Here is a 14,705-nt window from a genome sequence, read left to right as displayed (position 1 = left end):
AGCTAGGAGGCCTGGGTCAGCTCACCAGACAGTGGCACTTGTAAGTCCCATGTGGCCTGCTATATTCTTTGCAGACATCAGTCGGACACAGGTCTCTGCCCTGGGGCTTAGAGTCTAATGACAAATTTGATAAAAATGTCTCTCACTTTGACCATCCACTCACAGAATTCACTTGGAATTCATTTATTTAATGGGTTAATATACTTGTGTCAGCTTTGGCTAGCAGGATTAGTGCCCTGAAACCCAGCTCCTGTGTTTCTTGCTATCCGTAAATGAGAATAAGAACCAGTATTTTTGCAGTTTTTTCAATAAAAATTTTTCAAGACATAATTTGATCGTGTCATCTATTGCAACTTTTATAATAATATAAGTGAATTTCATGCATTCCAAGTTGTAACTTTCATTATTATTTTTATCTTGAGGGACTTCCAAGTAAACGGCCTCCAGAAGCCACCCTGATCATCTGGGTCACACACTTTGAAGCTGTGACTGTGAGTGTGACTTGAGTTAAAAATAAGAGACTCCAGAACTTTGCTCATGCCGAGTACAGTGGCAGACAAAAATAAATCAAAATACTTATGAGCAAGATAATGGATGACTGCAGTTTCAAATAAAAATTAGGACCCTGTAAAAATCATCCTATTACATTTGGTTCACTGGGAAACATCTCCATGTGATTTAACTACAGTCTAGGGGCCGGCCCCGTGGCATAGTGGTTAAGTGTGCACACTCCGCTGCTAGCGGCCCGGGTTCGGGTCCCGGGCACGCACTGACACACTGCTTGTCAGGCCATGCTGTGGCAGCGTCCCATATCAAGTGGAGGAAGATGGACACAGATGTTAGCCCAGGGCCAGTCTTCCTCAGCAAAAAAAGAGGAGGATTGGCATGGATGTTAGCTCAGGGCTGATATTCCTCACACACACACACACAAAACTACAGTCTAACTCCCTGTTTGTGGTGTGTTCCATTTAGGAGTTCTAACAGCAAACACTGCTTAAAGCAATTGTCTATCATGTCATATTGCTCTAAGGATTGTAAAATATGCATAAAATATCTACAATCTCCAGCTCAGTTTTCCCATTATTTTGTTCCATTCCAAAGAAGTACGATGGCAAAAGTTTCCAAAAGGGAATCTGGTTATTTACAGTCGTTTTATAATGCAGAGCTACATTAGGTTTTAGTATGATGAATTTCCACCTAAGTAAAGACTATCTCATTGAAAAGAGTGAAATAATTTAAAATAATCCATATCAGATTTATTTCCTGGCCATACAAAAAATTCTAAACTCAAATTTCTGGGATACTTCTTTGGAAATCATCTCCAAAAACAGGCTCTTTGAAAAGTCTCCTCAATGACAGCAAACTGACATCCTTGGAAGGGATTCTATTTTTGGAAAGGAGATATTGGGCAGAGCCAAGTCTCACGGATAAGAGATGATCAGGCTAGATAATAAACAAGATGGTCATTCTGTCCGCATTTATTAAGCCCACCCATGGGCAAGACACTACTCTACGTGCTGGAAATACATGGATGTGAGGCTTCTTTAGGTCGTTTGAAGACAATTCTTAAAGGAAAACTCAAAGAATGTCTTCAATAATGGCAACAACATATCAAGTCCACAGCCCAGCAAAATGACTACTTTTGACAGACAACACTTGGATAAGTTCTTTTTAAAAAAAAAAAAAAGATATTATTCAATAATCATATTTTATAAATCTAATCAGATAAAAATTATATGTGTAGATTGTGCTTTGTTTTATAATTGATGGGTTTCTGGAAAGTTATGGGAAAGTATTTTAAAAGCAAACACACAAAGCAAACTATTTTAAGAGGGAGAAACTGTGTTCCATTTATTTCTGAACACCACTTGCTCTGTATGTCAGAGTCCCTCCAGGCACTCTGCTCTGCGCTTGCAGAGAGGCCCAAATCTCTGGGCACCTGTTGACCTGTCCATAGCCTTCCTGGTAGAGCTTGAGCACCAAGGGGAACTGGTGGATTTGTCAGAGGCAGGTGATATAGAGGTAAAGCCTTCAACCAGGAGTCTTCTTAATCAACGCTACAGTTCTTAGTTATTGCTCTGGACATGTTTACAAACAGAAAAGGCTTTGCCCACTTCATTATCCTGGTTCACAATCTTCTAGACCCTGTCTCACATTTTTAGGATACAGTATGAGCTGTAAGGCTCTACAGCAGCCCTGCTGGCAATTTGGAGTAATTCTACCATGCAAAAATTCTATTTAGGTTGAATCATGAAATTGCTGGGTTTGTAGATCAAAAATAGCAGTCTCTTATGGTTCAACCTACTATGTTGAGAGGAAGAGTAGGTTGTTGTTTAGAAAGCCAACCTCTAGCATTGACCTTTTCTTCTTTTCCCTCCTCCAAATAATATAATAGAGCATTTTCCTCTCAAGTAACTCCATGTAGATCCTATGAAAAGGAATGTGGGGAAATGTCGACAGTTCCTGGGCCCCAATCTTCCCATAGGGAGAACAGTGGAAGACCTTTAAAAATGTATTTAGTTAGTAAATCCTTGTCTAGCTGCCCAGTGCTGAGAAGAAACAGCTCAGCCATTGCTGGCTCTATAGCTGACTCATTAACACCATCATTAACACCATCATTAACACCATCAGCGCAGGAGGGCAGAGCCTCCCCAATCATTGAAGGAGGGTCTCGGGGACAAGAATCTCACCTTAATATTACCAGCTGTGAAAATTAAGGCACAGAATCACAATGAAGACACACTGAGATGCTGATACAGTCAAATTCAGAACTAGTCTCTGAATTCTCTGGAAATTAGCTTCCATTTCAACAGCATGGATAAGAAAGCCCTGAGTAGTATTTCATAAGCCAAGTGAGTATTTAGTGAGAGAAACAAAATAAGGTCTGCTGGACTGGGATCTAAATTCTCTCTCTCCGTCTCCTGTGGGTGTTGTGGTACAGAATCAAGGGCAATACAAACCCTTTTTGGGGATGGATTCAGTGGTGTTTTCAGACTTGATGCTTTAAAGACATTTCTCCTACAGTTAGAATCTTTCTCTCACATGGGTTCTCTGACGTGCGCTGAAATGTGAACTACTGTTGAATCGCCTCCCACATTCAACGCATTCATAGGGTTTTTCTCCTGTGTGGATTCTCTGGTGTATAATAAGACTTGAGCTCTGATTGAAGCTTTTCCCACATTCCCCACATTTATAGGGTCTCTCTCTAGTGTGAGTGCGCCAGTGGGTAATGAGGTTTGAGTGGTCACTGAAACTTTTCCCACATTCGAGACACTCATAGGGTTTCTCTCCTGTGTGGATCCTCTGATGGCTGGTGAGAGTGGAACTCTTACTGAACTTTTTCCCACACTCAGGGCACTGGTAGGGTTTTTCGCCAGTGTGCGTTCACCAGTGAGCGCTAAAATGAGAGCTATTGGTGAAACTTTTTCCACACTCACTACACTTATGGGGTTTCTCTCCTGTGTGGATTCTCTGATGCATCAGAAGGCTTGAGCTCTGGTTGAAGCTTTTCCAGCACTCTCCACATTTATAGGGCTTCTCTCCTGTGTGGATTCTCTGGTGTGCTGCGAGGTTAGAGTGATTGCTGAAGCCTTTCCCCCATTTGGGGCATGTGCAGGGCTTCTCCCCAGTGTGGATTCTCTGGTGGCAAACCAGATGTGAGCTTCAGCCAAAGCTTTTCTCACAATGGCCACATTTATAAGGTTTCTCTTCTCCGATGTAGGCTAATCTGTGGATAGCTAAGTGGGAGCTCTGGCTGAAATTCTTTCAACATTCACAGCATATATTGGACTTTTCTCCTATATAGGCTCCCTGAGGACCTATGAATTTACCTAAGTCTCTTTCTAGAGGAGAGAGTGACTCTTGTCCATCTTCTTAGGATATTTCCCATTGCTTTTCTGCCCCATATTTACTTTCACAGTCTTTCTTCCAATTAAAGTATTGGGAAACGTCCATTTGGGGTCTTTCTAATAATGCCCCAGGTAGTTCTACTTCCTCTGAAATGTCCTGGCTTGAATTTTCCTCATTCTCTGTCCTTGTTTCAAGATCTGACAGAATGAAATGAAATGCAAATGCCATCTGTTTTCTGAATTCAGAAGAATGGAAACAATGTAAATGACGTCCTTACTAGACTCTTAAAAACAAGTTATTGATGGTGACAGATAGAGCATTGTCAACTTTCCATCAACCGGGAAAAAATAAACTGGAGAATGGCTGAACCATGGTTAAAACGAGCAGATTTCCAGGTTCACTCACTCCCCCGTTTCTAAACAAGGTCATGTGGAGAAAGGCTGAGATAAAAGGAGGTAGGCAGCCTCCAGGCCCATTCCTCCCTCTTTAGTCAAAGCACCTCCCCACTCCTCAGAGGCTCTGCCTCCAAGCATGGCTCCTCCTCTCCTCCCACCCTCCTATGGACTGGCAATCAGTACTAAAAAACTCCCTTTCTCTTCTTGATACTGCCTTCTAGGTAGAGGGACATGCCTTAAATAATTCTCCTGCCTTTCTCCATCCCCTTCCTTACAAGTGGGAGGAAGGACTTCTTTGATTAACAAGGAGCTGGGTGTAGGTAGCTCAGAAGATCCACAGTGAAGGCTCTATCTCTGCAGGGCGAGGCTGTGGTTGTCTAGAGCTGCCTGTGGCTCGATGCTGGGGTTCAATATTAGGAAACCCACTGTGGCCACACATCTAAGCCACATTCTCCAACAGCTCCACGAGTTAGAAAGTTGCCATTCTGATTTCAATGTCTTACTCTTTGAATGTCTACATTCATTGGAATGTCTACAACTTCCAGTTGGTCTGGAATCTGGGTAGGGGAAGAACAGTACTATTATCGGATCCCTTAAAATTCCAACAAAACAACTGAGCCCCACCAAGGAGGGGGGCTCATCTTAAGCATGAGAAATTCACCCCTCCAGTAATCAAAGTAGACCATAGTTTTAATTTGGTATCATCCATGCTCACTTCTTCTATTAACCTGGTTAAGTGACAGTTCACTATAGTTAAAATTCAGATAGGAATTTAAGAGGGAAATCATAAACACTAATAATTTGTTTATATCTATATTAGGTAACTAAGGGGAAGAGGCTTTCCTGGGTGCCACCTGCTTCTCTGTTCTTCTCCCAACTCCTGTGGTTTCAGCCCCACAGAACAATAAACCGGGAAGGCCAAGTGCCTGGCTTGCCCAGTGCTGGCTTGTCCATGTTCAGAATTCCAGGTCTGACTTCTTTGTTGGTGGAATACTAGATTTCACTTGCTTTCACTCATTTCTCACCTGCACAGGAAGTTTTCCGAATTTCCTTGAAGTCCCAGGGATTGTCACTCCAAAGCTCTTCAATTCTCTCAACCCTTGAGACCCCATCTGGCTGGGGAACTAGAAGTCCTGCTCAAGGAAAGGCAAGCAGGGACATGGAGTTCTTATGTAATTTGCTTTCGTTCTCATATCTGGAAGTGGTAGGTGAAATGAGAATGGAAGCACTTCCCAGAAAGGTCTAGTTTTCAGAAGAAAAAGTTCAGTTAATGACTCAGGAAATTTGCCCCCCTAAGTGAGGAGACAGGGCAATGTGGTTATCTATTTTAACAATAATTATAATGATGATGATAACGAAAACTAACATTTGCTGAGTGCTAACAATGTGCCAGGATCCTCCTAACGGCCCAGTGAGGTAGATACTACCACTATGTCCATTTTACAGATGGGAAAATGGAGGATTGGGGTGTTAACCAACTTGCCCACTTGCCCAAGAACAGACAAGTCTTCAAGCGGAAGACTGTTATATATAATATATGCAGAGTTCACATCTAAGGGGTAGTTTAGATGGAAACAAACAACTAAAACTTTAATGCCAACCTCTCTCTCCTCTGTTTCGATAATATTGTTACTAAAAGCAGGCAGGGAAATCCTTTTGCTAGAGAGAACGAAACCCTCAAAATGGTCTTGGTGAGTCACCCTAGACTACTGGTCCAGTGGAGGGTTGACTCTAGCAATATTTGAGGATAGGCAGTAAACAGTGTTCCTCTAAAGAAATCAGTAATTTTCCTCCTGACGAGGCCATTCCAGACACAGATTAGTGACAGCAGAGTGACAGACAACAATAAGCATGTCTCCTGATTCACACCTAATGCTTCCCACAGGCCTTCGTCTTTCCCACCATCCTGAGGTGCACTGTGAGGAGGAGAGCTTACCATTAGGACTCCCCCTCAAAGCCTGGGCGCCAAGGCTCCGGGGCTCCTCTTCCACTTCATTACCATCCCCTGTCACACCTTCCAGCATTGCCTTCTGGTTCTCCTTGGAGTCCCCTCTATTCTGCAGAAGGCCTCCTGACACCTCTAAGGCATCAAAGGTGTTGGCAAGGGCCCAGGGACTCATCAGGGCATCCATCTTGTCGTAGAAGGAGCAGGTGACCGGAGTGTGGCTGCTTCTGGCTTTGTGGTAGTTGGTCTGGAGGTTTTTGAACCGGTAGCGACACTGCTCCAGGGTCCGTAAGAAACCACATTCCCGCAGCCACTCAGCCACAATCCGGTACACCTGGCGGTTCCGATGGCAGGTACGGAGTTTCTCGTGAATGTAGGGCTCACCAAGAATTCCCAGGAAAATTTTAGTTTCTTCATACCCCCAGTGCACACCTGGGAGAAAGGTATAGAGGTAAGCTAAGACAAGGCTGCTGGTTTGAAATGAAGATAGCAAAAGACTCCCCACTCCTTACCACAGCATTTTAGTGATTTCCTGAGAAATAATCAAAGGGGTTTTTCCCTCTGTGACACAACTTGATCCAACATTAAGCACATATTTATTTTTATACTTATAAACATTATTCTTATATAATAGTTCTTCCTTTTTCTCAATTACATACGTGAATAAAGGCTCTCTCATTTGTATATAAAAAGTCTTTCCTTGCCCTTTTCGAGCTATTATAATATGCCCTCACTCCACACGGCACCTCTGAAATAACTGGTTGCGATGAGGTTCTTTCCAAACCCTGCTAACAACCACGGCTCTCCCATCTTGCTCATAACAAGGGCTTTACCAGTAGGACTCCGAAACAGGGCTGGGATACCAAGGCTTTCAGACACTTCCTCAAGGCCCAGTTCTTCCTCCTCAGAATCCTCTGTCACGGCTCCTGAATGCCCTTCTAAAGATGCTGCCCTACGGCCCAGGTTCCGCCCCCACCTCTCTGCCCCGCCTTCTAGCACAGCCTCAGCCGGCATTGCCTCCTCCTGTTCCCAGCAACCACTCTGCGATTCTTCGAGCTCCACGTCATGGTCCCTCTGCCCAAGCAGACTCCCTGCCACCTCTGGAACGGGGGTGGTAGCCTGTGGGCACATCAGGGCATCCATCTTGTCATAGAAGGGGCAGGTGCCTGGAGTGTGGCTGCTCCTGGCTTTGTGGTAGTTGGTCTGGAGGTTTTTGAACCGGTAGTGACACTGCTCCAGGGTCCGTAGGAAGCCACACTCTCACAGCCGCTCAGCCACAATCCGGTAAACTTGGCGGTTCTGATGGCACGTACAGAGTTTTTCATGGATCCAGGACTCACTGAGAATGTCCAGAAAAATCTTCATTTCCTCATGGCCCCAGTGCACCTCTGCCACCTTCTCATCCTCCAGGCCCTGCCACTCCAGCTCTTGGCTTTTCTCAAGACGGGCAACTGGCCAGGCTTGACTCTCCCCCGCCCCCTGGGGAGTCTCCCACGCTCTGCCCTCTGGAGCACTGAAGACCTGGGCTCTGCGGTTCTCTCTGCTGCTCCACGTGGGAGCTCACACTGGGTCTGGGGGTAGGAAAATCTGTTTGCAGGGAGATAAATAGAAGACATAATGGTTTGGTGAGACTAATCTCAACTACTTTATATGCCAGAGTGGAGAGATATTATTATTTTTTTGTGTGTGTGAGGAAGATCAGCCCTGAGCTAACATCCATGCCAATCCTCCTCTTTTTGCTGAGGAAGACCGGCCCTGAGCTAACATCTATTTCCAATCCTTCCCCTTTTTCTCCCCAAAGCCCCAGTAGATAGTTGTATGTCATTGTTGCACATCCTTCTAGCTGCTGTATGTGGGACGTCGCCTCAGCACGGCCGGACAAGCGCTGGGTCGGTGCGCGCCCGGGATCCAAACGCGGGCTGCCAGTAGCAGAGCGCGCGCACTTAACCGCTAAGCCACGGGGCCGGCCCCGGGAGGTATTAATTTAAAAAAAAACATCTAAGGGGATTCTTGGGAAGCCTCAGTGAAAGTAATATTAAGGACTGTGAGTGAACAATAAGAAAAAATTCAGGTCCAAATCTATAACTGTATATCCATATTCATCCATCCTGTAACAAATAAAGTTCAGGCACCTGCCAAAGGCTTTCCTGACCTTCTCCCTAAGAAGAACTTCAATCCCGTATCCTGTCTAGACTCAAGAAAGTCATCCTAGACGGCACTGACTATGATAACAGATATATATGTCTCTTTCGAAGCAGGATTGAAGGAAGGAATGGATTTGAAAAATTCAACCCAAAAATGTCTGGAGTAGTGAATACTATAGAAACCCCACAGCTAACTTTGACTCTGCAGGAGAAACATGGTCTTACCTAGCAGGGCTCCATTTGTGGAATTCTCCCAAGTTACTTCCAGGGGGCTCCTCTGTCCAGGTTCTGGCTGCCTCTGTGCCTCCTGGGAGACATGCACAGCCATATCACCAAATGTCACCAACTCCTGAGAAAACATGACACCCCCACTCAAAACACACCGCCTTAGGACAGCCCGGTGCGGGTTGGAGGGCAGGCGACAAAACAGACTCAGAAGAAACTAAAAAGTGAGTTCCTGTGGCTTTTAAATGCAATGAGAGAAGCCAAGGGAGGGAGCAGGCCGAGAGAAAGAAAAGGAAGAAATAAGCTAACATTCACTGAACACCTGTGCCATGTGCCAGAAACTCTTCATACTCGTTCCAAGTTATACAGTGAGCATGTGCCAGAGCTGCAATTTGAACTCAGGGCTGTCTGCCTCTCAAGCTTTTGTTTCTTCTCCCACTACACAATCTCGCAGGCCATATGCCATATGGGCAAGATCCAGATACGGAAAGACGGAAGTAACCATTACCTTTAAGGCAAATAAGCAAATCAGTATAATCTGACAATCTCAGGGTCAAAGAAAAGAATGACTTTATTTATTTATTTTGTGAGGAGATCAGCCCTGAGCTAACATCTGCCAATCCTCCTCTTTTTTTTTTTGCTGAGGAAGACTGGCCGTGGGCTAACATCCGTGCCCATCTTCCTCCACTTTATAGGGGATGCCGCCACAGCATGGCTTGACAAGTGGTGCGTCGGTGCGCGCCCAGGATCCGAACTGGCGAACCCTGGACCGCCTCAGCAGGGCACGCGCACTCAACCGCTTGCGCCACCGGGCCGGCCCCAAGAATGACTTTAATATGATCCCTCACTACCTCGGCTGTGGTGCTGTCTTATATAAGGAATGAGATCTAGGCAATATTTTGCAGGCTGATGAAATTTTAGAGCCTTATCTCTAAAGTTACTGGGCCTCCCTCCTGGGTCAAATTCCTTTGAAATTGCTGATAGGTGAGAGAGTTGGGTGCAGAGGGTCCCACTCAAGTAGTACAAGGGAACTTGAGCTAGACAAAAGTCTGGCTCACCTGGGAGCTGTGCATCGTCCTCTGGTCACCACTGCTCTCTTCCACAGAAAGACCCAGAGCCCGAGGATCAGGCAGGGCTAGGGGAAGAAAAAGGGGCTGTTAGAGGAGAATGGTTCTCAACTCCTCCTGGTCCAAATGAGTTCAGAAACAGAAGAGTCTTCCTCCTTCTCTTAGTGTCTACTTTGTCCCATCAAAGGAGGGTTGGCAAAAAACCAAAATGACACATTTCTAAGAGGAGAGTTCCAGATTTTTCCCTTCCATATCCACCCATGTTACTGACTATCAGAGTTTTATGATTTTGTTCTTCAGTTCTGGTAACACACTTGAATCATGTGGATTGGTTTGGGGACACACATACCTGTTGTGAGAATTACTGCACTTGAGTTTAACCCTACTGTGTGCCTTTCCCACTAATCAGACCTAAAATCTGTACCCAAACCTAACCTACTGGTACCAGCAATCTCTCAGTCACATAAGGAGAGGTGCAACAGGCCCCACTATGTAGTTTTACATAACACGCCAACCAAGGTCTTTCTTCCCGGTGGAGGTGCCTACTGAGGATCCCACATATTCATGTGGTCAGCCTCAGTTCACATGCCACATCCTCTAAGTGGAAAGGAGCTGTACCCTTTACCCCACTTGCTGCATTCAGAGGGGGGCCTTCACACCTTCCCCACAGAAGGGCTACCCCCTCCTCCCCACACTGCTGCTGCTTACCACTCTTGTGGAAAGATCAGAGTTCTACTCTGGGGTTGTGGCTCAATTGTTCTTCTGGTTCTGGCTGTGAGTTCTTCACCATTGCCTGGAACAGACACATGGATTCTGTCTGTGCTTGCTTCAGATGGATATTTAGGGAACTAGTACTGATCCTGAGGGTCCCTTCTTCTCTGAGAGCACCTCCTGTCCCTGTTCAAGGACTAGAAGTGGTCAAAATTCTGTAGGCACTAAAACTTAATTATCCCAAGACACAAGGAAGCAAAGGGGGAAATCAGTCTTACACCAATCACTGCAGGGGCAGTAAGGAGTGTGGATGTGTGGAAGGCTTCACAGAGATAAGGTCTGGAACTCAAGCCCACTGCAACCTGCCCACCCAGCTCTCCTATGGCTGCTCCTGTCAACCTCTAGGCAAAACACAGAGAGCCAACCAACAATATAGCTATTTTGAAACAGGACCCAAAGGTTCAATAAGGTCAATAAAGACCAGTGAAGCCCCTTGCTTCAGGCTAGCTGCTGCTGAATGACAGCTGTTCTCCAAAAAGAAAACAGCTCTTATGTGCTCCTCCTTGATCAGAGTGGTGGTCAAGCTATTTAAAGCAATTCTCTTACTTAATGGCAGGGACCAACCCTCATGGCAACCACATTGTGCATTCTCTAAAGAGTCGGTCTGAACTTGGAAGGAAAGTTGCAGCTACCAGGCCCAGGGAATAAGGAAATTTGACTTTGACACAAATAGCAAAGTACTACATACTACCCACACTGCCGGCAACCCAAGGTGGCTCTGTCTCTCACATTCCTCTATTTTACCCACTCAGAAGTAGGTTCCCGTATCTCATCTGTAGCTCCCGTCTTCCAGGTTCTTTCTGCAAGTCTTCCACCAGGGCCACTGCCTCCTCTCCACTTTCTGGATGCTTTTGTCTAACCCAGACCTGGACCTCCTGGGGAAGGATAGTCAGGAACTGTTCCAGAACTAGCAACTCCAAGATCTGCTCTTTCGTACACTTCTCTGGTCTCAGCCACTGACGGCAGAGCGTCTGGAGTTGGATAAGGGCCTCCCGGGGTCCAGATGCCTCTTGATAGCGGAAATGCCAAAAGCGATGGCAGGAGGTCTCTGGTCCAAGGTTACTCCCTTGAAGGGAAATTTCCTGCTCCCAGTGGGAATCTTCTTCCAGCTTCACTATTCGAAGCTCTTCTTGTACTCGAGGAGCCTGGATTTGTTGGTCCACAGATACAGCCATTGTTCAGCTCAGAGAAGAACCTTGCAACTGTGCTTTGAAGCTCAAACCTCTTCCTTTGCTTCACTGGGAAGCCACGTTCAGATAGGAGTCACTAAGTAGAACTTGAAATTCTAGAGCCAGAGACACACATTACAGAGTGAACTGTAGTGAAAGTCACAAGTGTTAGCCCAGTAAGATTGAGATGAAGAAAAGAGCCTTCCTGTTCTCCTCTCCTCATGTCCTGGTGCCCATGGAGTCTAGCCCTTTGTCACTGGGGAGGCAGCTCCAAAAGTTTGATAGGAGGGGTCAAGGGCTGGTGATCTGCTTGGAAAGTAGAGGAGCTTGAAGCTGTGTTTGCATAGCAATTTACTGAAGGCTGAGAAAATGTCAATTATCCATACTGAAGAATGAGGATGGGCTGCTGGAGAGAACAGGGACAATAAACTGCCCACTTGATAGGTTCCTTCCTCTGGGAATCCCGGGCGACCTCAGGAACCAGGGGCAGAGGCAGGGACTCAATAAGCGCCTCGTGGGCCACGAGGGGATCTACCTACCAAGCTAGGAGGAGCTTACCGGTGGAGACTCAAAAAGAGTTTGAAATTAGAGTCCGGACTCAGGTAGTATGGTGCAACCCAGTCAGCAGCCCCGGCAGGGGGAGGGAGAGCTGGAGGACCGAGGAGCAGTTGACGTCACTCAAGGTCAACTCCAGGAGTCTGCCTCCTCAAGCCTAGAGCCTGAGCCTCGGTGTGCTCGGATGGATATTTATTGAGTACAGAAGCTTTCCGGGAGGGAGGGGGAGGAAGGAGTAGGGGAGGGGTCCAAGCAGCAGTGTGAAGTTTTTTCTTCTGCGGTCAGCTAGGTGTTAAGTCTTCTTTGCTCTAATATGTGCTCTAGCAAAGCAAGCAATATAATGTCCACAAAGTCAGGTTTCTCTGGGTCAAAAAGGGCAAGGAGAATGTCCAAGACCCCTCTCACTCGATCCCGGAGCTCCAGTTCCACATCCGGTGGTCCTTGATTCTCGGGCCGTCCACTCATGATGCCTTTACACCCACTCTCCCAAGCCACTGGTTTTCCAAGTGTTGCAAAGTGTCTGTGCAGGACCAGTACGAGACTGCGCACAAGGGAGCAGCACCTTGGAGAGCAGCACCTGGGAGGAGCTGGCTCAAAGCTTCAGCGATTCCAACTCTTCAAATGCTCCAACCGCTAAACTGCTCTCGCCCCTGGCTGGGTTCTCAGCTTTGGGCGCCCTGTGCAGGATTCCTCAGTCCTGGCATCATAACTCTCTCCGCAACAGGGATATTTACCCTGGGTAAGGCTACAAGCTCTAAGAGCAAGGATAATAAAAATACAGACTCACAGGATGTTAGAGTTGGAAGGAAAGTTAAGAGACACTCAGGCTTCAACTTCCTCAAAGCGGAGACAATCACGGCTCAGAGGCCCCAAGGGACTTGCCCAAGGTCACATAGCTGGTTTATGGCAGGAAATGGACAGTGGCTCAGCCTCTTGACCGTGGACTGGGTGACTAGCCCGGAGAGCGTGACTTACACTGGAAGGCTACTCTGCTCCACGAGCGACCTTCTCTGGAAGCTTTATGGGGTAAACGGGGGCCCGAGGGACGGGGTCGCCTCGGCGGCTACAGGGCGAGAGTCGTCCCCGCTGGGCCCGGTGGGCGGCGAGAAGGCGGGCACCGCCAGCACGAGGGGCGCATCCTGCCCCGGGGTCCACTCGCGGGGACGCGCGGCCTGGGCCGGAGGTGGCCGGATCCCGGGACTCGGCCCGGCCACGCCCACCCGGCGAAGGCGGCCCAGGCCCGAGGTGAGAGCCGCTCCCGCGCGCCGAGACCCTGCGACTACGGGCGGCCTGACCCCGCAGCACCTTCTCCGTGGCCAGGCAACGTCCCCACAGGCCGCTCGAACCCCGAGTCCAGGCCCCTGCATTCGGCAGTCCCGGCATTCGGACGTCCACCAAACACCGGAAGCGGAAACGCGAGCCCCAGACGGAGTCGGTCCTGTGCCCGCAGACTGACAGCAGCATTAACCAATAAAATATGGCGATGGTTTAGGAGCCTATTTGTTTCAAAGGAACCATTGATGATGGGTAGGACTTGACTACACGCTGGGTTTGGGGGTCCCAAGCCACGACTAGAACTGACCCAGCTGAAGAGGGTGGAGTCCTACCTCGTTTTCCCCACGCCCGCGGGAATTAGGGGAGGTGGCGGCCTCTCGCGCTCCGCCACCCGGGGGGGGGGGGGGGGGGGCACTGAGAGAGAGGGCCCTCTCCAAAGCCTTGTCCCTTACAGCTGAAACGGGCGTTTATCCCTGTTAATCCCTATTTATCCCTATGATACAGGTGTATAAACCGAGGCGGCTTGGGCCTGAGGTCTCTCAGTGTGGAGATGAGACTCCAATTCAGATTTTTTGCCAGTTAAGAAAGTACCTTTGGGCCAGCCCCGTGGTATAGCGGTTAAGTGCGCTCGCTCTGCTGCGGCGGCCCAGGGTTCGCCGGTTCGGATCCCGGGCGCACACAGAAGCATGGCTGGTCAAGCCATGCTGTGGCGGCCTCCCATATAAAGTGGAGGAAGATGGGCACGGATGTTAGCCCAGGGCAAGTCTTCCTCAGCAAAAAAAGAGGAAGATTGACAGATGTTAGCTCAGGGCTGATCTTCCTCACAAAAAGAAAGAAAGTACTTTTCTGGCATGGGTGTCCACTGTAGTAATGCTTCACCACCACCATCCTCCCCCTCGCCCAACACACACACACACACACACTTCCTCATTTCCTGCGTGCACAGTCCTGGGAGATTCAAGATGAATACCACTGATGAGTATTCATTCATCAATTGTGGAGCATCTACTCTGGGCCAAGCAAAACACTCCCCCCTCTTAAGGAGAGCAGTCCAGCAGAGGATGCATTTTCTAAAAAGTTGCCGTAAACAACCCAAGTAACTCCAGTACAGTGTGATAAGTGCTAAATGGAGGTGCGTTCAAAGTAAATGGCTGGAAAGAAATACTGGAGAGCAGCCGAGAAAGCCCAGGAGAGCAGAAGGTGCAGCCTCAGGGAAAAGGGGCAGGAAAATATATTTTATTGAGCACCTACGTTGCATATTTTATCTGGTTTGAATGAATCCTCCAAAGTAGGTCTCACTCTCTAATTAA

The 14,705-nt window shown here is 47.6% G+C and overlaps 2 pseudogenes across 1 annotated transcript; both read right to left on the bottom strand.

The window, feature by feature from the left end:
• Positions 1–1,744: 1,744 nt before the first annotated feature.
• On the bottom strand, positions 1,745–4,914 carry LOC147917693 (uncharacterized; annotated as a pseudogene).
• Positions 4,915–6,766: 1,852 nt separating this feature from the next.
• Positions 6,767–13,526, bottom strand: LOC101401940 (zinc finger and SCAN domain-containing protein 20-like; annotated as a pseudogene). The gene is made up of 4 exons (XR_015551637.1): positions 11,145–13,526; positions 9,617–9,693; positions 8,559–8,682; positions 6,767–7,776 (listed from the first exon to the last, which is right to left on the bottom strand). The product of XR_015551637.1 is annotated as a zinc finger and SCAN domain-containing protein 20-like (transcript).
• Between the last annotated feature and the right edge of the window lie 1,179 nt (positions 13,527–14,705).

This window comes from Ceratotherium simum, chromosome 3 (assembly GCF_057802395.1).
Source record: "Ceratotherium simum simum isolate JZ-2026a chromosome 3, ASM5780239v1, whole genome shotgun sequence".
NCBI lineage: Eukaryota > Metazoa > Chordata > Mammalia > Perissodactyla > Rhinocerotidae > Ceratotherium > Ceratotherium simum.
The sequence above is the reverse complement of the archived record's forward strand: the minus strand, read 5'-3'. Positions and strand labels throughout refer to the sequence as shown.